Here is a 5,919-nt window from a genome sequence, read left to right as displayed (position 1 = left end):
GAATAAATAAAAATCAGAAAGGTTAAAGAACCAAAAAGTTCCCAGGGTTCCCACCGATGCAGCTATGAGGTCTGGGGAAGTCGCTCTCAGGTGTTGCAGTAAAGCTTGGCTAGAAGGCGTAGAGGTATACAAAGCCTGGTATTCAGGGATCAGAAAGAGAAGGAAGATATAGAGAGACGAGAAACTGATCAATGAAGAAAGACAAAAAGGGAAAAAGAGGGAAAAGAAAACAAAACAAGTTAAAAAAAAACAAAAAACAAGAAAGGCCCCACCAAAAAACAGAAAGAAAAAAAAAACAACCAAAAAGAAATGTCCTCAGGGATCCCTCTGCACGTCTGTGGAAGCTGAAGGGGATTTCCTTGCCACGCAGCTCCGCCTGTCCAGAAAGGGCTCCCAATTCAAGAAAAGGAAAAGAAAACAAACAAACAAACAACTCAAAACAAACAAATGAATAAAAGCCCCGGGATCCCACCAGCGCGGTTGCCTAGACCGGTAAGCAACTCCACACTTGAGTGGAGCTCCACAGCCCCTCAGGAAGAAGCAAAGATGGCGCACGGAGCCAGGCACTCGAGCGAAAGGAGACGGAGGTGGCGAGAGGCAAGTGAGAAATCAAAAGAAGCAGAAAAAAAAAAGCAACACTAGCAGCCAAGAAATGGCGCCCAGAGAGCCGCCCGCTTGGCTGTGTGGAATCCAAGCAGCCGGCACTTCCAGGTCAAGAGACCTTGACCAGGGGAAGCAGAGGAGGCTGAGCCAGGGCGAAGAGGAGTGGGGGGTGGGAAAGCACACACCGCAAATTTCCGGTTGTTTTATCTCCGGCTGGATGCTCCATGAGGCTGCTTTCTCATACTCCCGTTTGCTGGTCTCCAATAGGAGTCCAAGATGTCGGATCCGTGCTGCATTAGCTGGTAGGAGACCTCTGCATGAATCTCTCCTCACTCTCCGTTCTCTGTTAGTTTTCTCACTCCATTTGGTGCTTGGCTGAGTTCTTTATCTCTTCATTTGATTTTTTAGGGTTTCAGGCTTGTTGTATTTTCTGTTCGGCTTAGTTTTTCGGATCTTTGCAGTGGAGGGACGGCATGGTGCTTCTGCCTAGAGCGCCATTTTGCCGGAACTCTCTCAGTGCATCTTGATTGCATTTTTTATTATTTCATACTACTGAACTTGGTAAATTCTTCAATTTCTTCATCTTTTGCCATAGTTGTTTGTGAATAAATTTGAATAATGCTCCTATTAACTGGTCTTCCTTGTAGGCATATATATATTATTCTATCTCTGACTGTGTTTTACTTCAGGTAGATCTTGAAATGTTCTTTTTGAATATGAAGGCCATGCAATTCCTCTTCAATTTGTCATTTTCAGCATAGTGGACCAGGTTATTGTCCAATTCAAAATGGCCAATACGTGTCCATTTCAGTTCACTAATGCCTAGGATATCGATCATTATGCATTCCATTTCATTTTCCTAGATTTATATATTATATTATCTTATTATTAGTAATGGATGTTTGCAGTTGTTTTTTCTCGTTTTGAGTCATGTCACATCAGCAAATGAAGGTCCCAAAAACTTTACTTCATCCAAGTCATTAAGTTCGACTCTACTTTGAGGAGGCATCTTTACTTCAGTTGTATTTTGAGTGCCTTCAGACTTGAGGGTATCATCTTCTGGCATTCTATAAATGTTCTACTACTATTCATAAGGTTTTCATCGGCTAATTTTTTTCAGAAGTAGACTACCATGTCCTTCTTCGTAGTCTGTCTTGGTCTCAAGGCTGAAACATGTCCACCATGAGTGATTCTTCTGGTATTTGAAATACCACTGGCATAGCTTCCAGCATCAAAGCAACACACAAGCCATCACAGTATGACAATCTGACAGACAAGTGGTGGCAATGCTTTACTAGTCATATTTAATTACATTTGGAAGTTCCAAAATCATTTCTTATAAAACTATTTGAGGGTAATATGGTGCCGTAGTGGCACAGTGGTGGAGTTACGGCTGCTAATCAAAAGGTTGGAAGTTTGAATTCACCAGAAGAGCCTTGGAAATCTTATGGGGCAGTTCTAGTCTGTCCTATAGAGTTGCTACAAGTTGAAATCAACTCAATGGCAATGAGTTTGTTTGTTTTTTGTAGATAATATACCACAGTTGAAATGCTCCTCAGAGAACACCATTCTATAGTGACAAAAGGGCACATTTTGTGTTATGGAATAAAGTCAGATACTTTTGTATAAGTTATAATAAAACATTTTCCACGTTAAAAAGAAAAAGCTTTCACTTTTCTTTCCTAAAAAACCTTTTAAAAATCATCTTCATTAGAGGTTCTGGCAAAACGGCGCTCTAGACAGAAGCACCATGCCGTCTCTCCACAGCAAATATCTGAAAAACTAAGCCGAACAGAGAATACAACAATCCTGAAACTCTAAAACATCAAATGAAGAGATAAAGAACTCAGCCAAGCACCAAATGGAGTGAGAAAACTGACAGAGAACGGAGAGTGAGGAGCGATTCATGCAGAGTTCCCCTACCAACTAATGCAGCACGGATCCGACATCTTGGACTCCTATTGGAGACCAGCAAAAGGGGTACAAGAAAGCAGCCTCATGGAGCGTCCAGCGGGAGAAAAAACAACCGGTAATTTGCAATATACGCTTTCCAACCCCCCACCTTTCTTCACCCTGACTCGGCCTCCTCTGCTTCCCGCGGCCACAATCTCTTGACCAGGAAACACTGGCTGCTTGGATTCCACACACACGAAAAGGCCGGCTCTTTGAGAGCCATTTGTTGGCTGCTTGTGTTGCTTTTTCCACTTCTTTTGATTTCTTCCTTACCTCTCACCACCTCCCCCTCCTTTCGCTCGAATACCTGGCTACGTGCGCCATCTTTGCTTCTTCCTGAGGGGCTGTGGAGCTCCGTTCGAGTGTGGAGCTGCTGCCCGGTCTGCGCTGCCATGCTGGTTGGATCCCGGGGCTTTTGTTCGTTTGTTTGTTTTGAATTGTTTGTTTGTTTTCTTTTCCTTTTCTTGAGTTGGGGGCCCTTGCTGGCCAGGCGGTGCTGCTTGGCAAAGAGACTTCTCCCTCGGCTTACACAGACGTGTAGCGGGATCCCTGAGGGCATTTCTTTTTTCATTCATTTATTTTTTTTTCTGTTTTTTGAGGGGCCTTTCTTGTTTTTTTTTTTAAATTGTTTTGTTTTCTTTTCCCTCTTTTCCCCTTTTTGTCTTACTTAATTGCTCAGTTTCTTGTCTCTCTATATCTTCCTTCTCTTTCTGTTCCCTGAATACCTGGTGTTCTATACCTCTGCTCTTTCTAGCCAGGCTGTACTACAACTGAGAGTGACTTTCCCAGACCTCATAGCTGCACCGGTGGGATCCTTGGGAACTTATTGGTTCTTTAACCTTTCTGATTTTTATTTATTCATTCTTTTCTTTTCTTCCTCTTCCCCTTTCTGTTTTTCTCCATTTCAAGGTCTCTCATCTCTCCACTTCAATGGCAGGCTCCCCTAGCATTCTTTTTTGTCTGTGTGTATGTTTTTCATGTCTGTTCCTCTCTCTTCTCTCCAATATCCATCTTAGCTCCACACATAACAATCTCCCCACTGCATCCTGCCTACCTGCACCATGTGCTTGACATCACACCACCAAGCACCACAGGCACAGCCAACTGGAACCTGCCCTGCACTGATTACTGACCTGCTCTGGTGGCTGTAGTAAGTGCCACAAACAACCTGTCCCAGTAACTCCTCTTCAGGTAGACCTGCCCATAGCTGAGTGACTGACCCTGCCAGTTGGATAAGGAGGTGAAAAATATTGTGCCCACAGTTGAACAAACAACAAAGAACACACAGTCCACCTGCTCAGACATAGTCAAATTAAAAAAAAAAGGGGGGGACAAAAAAAATCTACAATCAATAAATGACAAAAATAACTACTGAATGCCCTGAAGACAGCAGACAATATCAAAACATTTACAAAAACAGGACAGGATGTTCCAGTAGGCGTGCAAAATAAAACACCAGATGACTCTCCTGTGGAAGAAAATGCACTAGAACTACCTGATAGGCAATTCAAATATCTAATACTCAGAATTGTCCAAGAGCTGAGGCAAAATGCTGACAAACATGAGGAAAAAATAGACAAATTCATGAAAATTATAAACATAAATTGGAATAATTCAGGAAAATAATACAGGAAAACAATGCCAAAATCAATTCACAGCTAGAAATTATACAAAGACAACAATCAGAAATCAAAAAGACAAACAAGAAGATTTCAGAAATGGATGGTGTCATAGAATGGCTGACGGTGGAAGACAGGATCAGTAGAACTGAAGACAAACACTTGGATACAACTCTGTGTCAGGAAAACTCAGAAAAAAGAACAAAGAATACTGAAGAGACCCTGAGAGTTATGTGGGATACAATCAAAAGCAAAAATTTACGAGTAATTGGAATTCCAGAACAGGGATAAAACAGAAAACACAGAGAGGATCATTGAAGAACTGCTGACAGAAAACTTCCCCAATATCATGAAAGATGAAAAGCTGGCCATCCAAGAAGCTCAATGAACCCCATATAGGAGAGACCCCAAAAGAAAATCACTAAGGCATATCATATTCACACTCGCCAAAACCAAAGACAAACAAAGAATCCTGAGAGCAGCTCATGAAAAACAAGAAGTCTCATACAGAGGAGAAACAGTAAGACTAAGATCAGATTATTCAGCAGAAACCATGCAGGCAAGAAGGCAGAGGGATGACATATATAAATTCTTGAAAGAAGAAGATTGCCAGCCAAGAATAATATATCCTATCATACAAATTTGATGGTGAAATTAGGTCATTTCCAGATAAACAGAAATTAAGGGAATATATAAAAGTCAAACGAAACTTACAATAATTATTAAAGGGAGTTCTTTGATCTGAGGACAAATGGCTTCAGCTCACAGGCAGAATCTAGGATGCAGAATCGTACCAGCCAGATACCAATCTAGGAAATGAACTCTCAAGGACTATCTGAAACCAAAAGACATACAACAGGGAATCAGAGCAATTAATCAGTAAATGACACCAACATCAAAACAATAAAAGAGGGAATAAACGGCATAGGTATAAAACCTTCTAATAGAGAGGAAGGCAAGACAATACCAAGTAACTTTAAACTGCTCCAAACTTATAAAGATAAGGGTAAAATTCACGGTAACCACAAAGAAAGTTAACAAACATAAAAAAAAAGGAAAAACACAAAGTCTTAGCAAAAAAAAAAAGAAATGAAAAAATATCCACAAACAAAAGTATCTCAGCACAAGAGAGTAAGAAGAACAAAGAAAACTTCAGCACCAGAAAAAAAAGCACTACAAAATGACAGCAACAAACTCACGTCTATCGATAATTACACTGAATGTAAATGGACTCAGTGCACCCATAAAGAGATGGAGAGTGATAGATTGGATAAGAAAATAAGATCCATGAATATGCTGTCTACAAGAGACACACATTAGAACAAAGATTTGAATTTATTAAAAGTCAAAGATGGGAAAAAAATATATCAAGCTAACAACTACAAAAAAAGAGTAGGAGTGGCAATTCTGATCTCAGATAAAATAGACTTTAAAACAAAATCTACCGTAAAACACAAAGAAGGACACTATATAATGATTAAGGGGATGATCCATCATGAAGACATAACCATAATAAACATCTACACACCAAATGACAAGGCTCCAAAATACATAAAACAAACTCTAACAACACTGAAAAGAGAAAGTGACAGTTCCACAATAATAGTAGGAGACTTCAACACACCACTCTCAGTAAAAGACAGAACAACTAAGAAGAAACTCAGCAAAGACACAGAAGAACTAAAGGGCACAATCAGCCAACTTGACCTCATAGACATATATAGAACACTCCATCCAACTGCTT

This window comes from Trichechus manatus, unplaced genomic scaffold, assembly GCF_000243295.1.
Source record: "Trichechus manatus latirostris isolate Lorelei unplaced genomic scaffold, TriManLat1.0 scaffold00169, whole genome shotgun sequence".
NCBI lineage: Eukaryota > Metazoa > Chordata > Mammalia > Sirenia > Trichechidae > Trichechus > Trichechus manatus.
The sequence above is the reverse complement of the archived record's forward strand: the minus strand, read 5'-3'. Positions refer to the sequence as shown.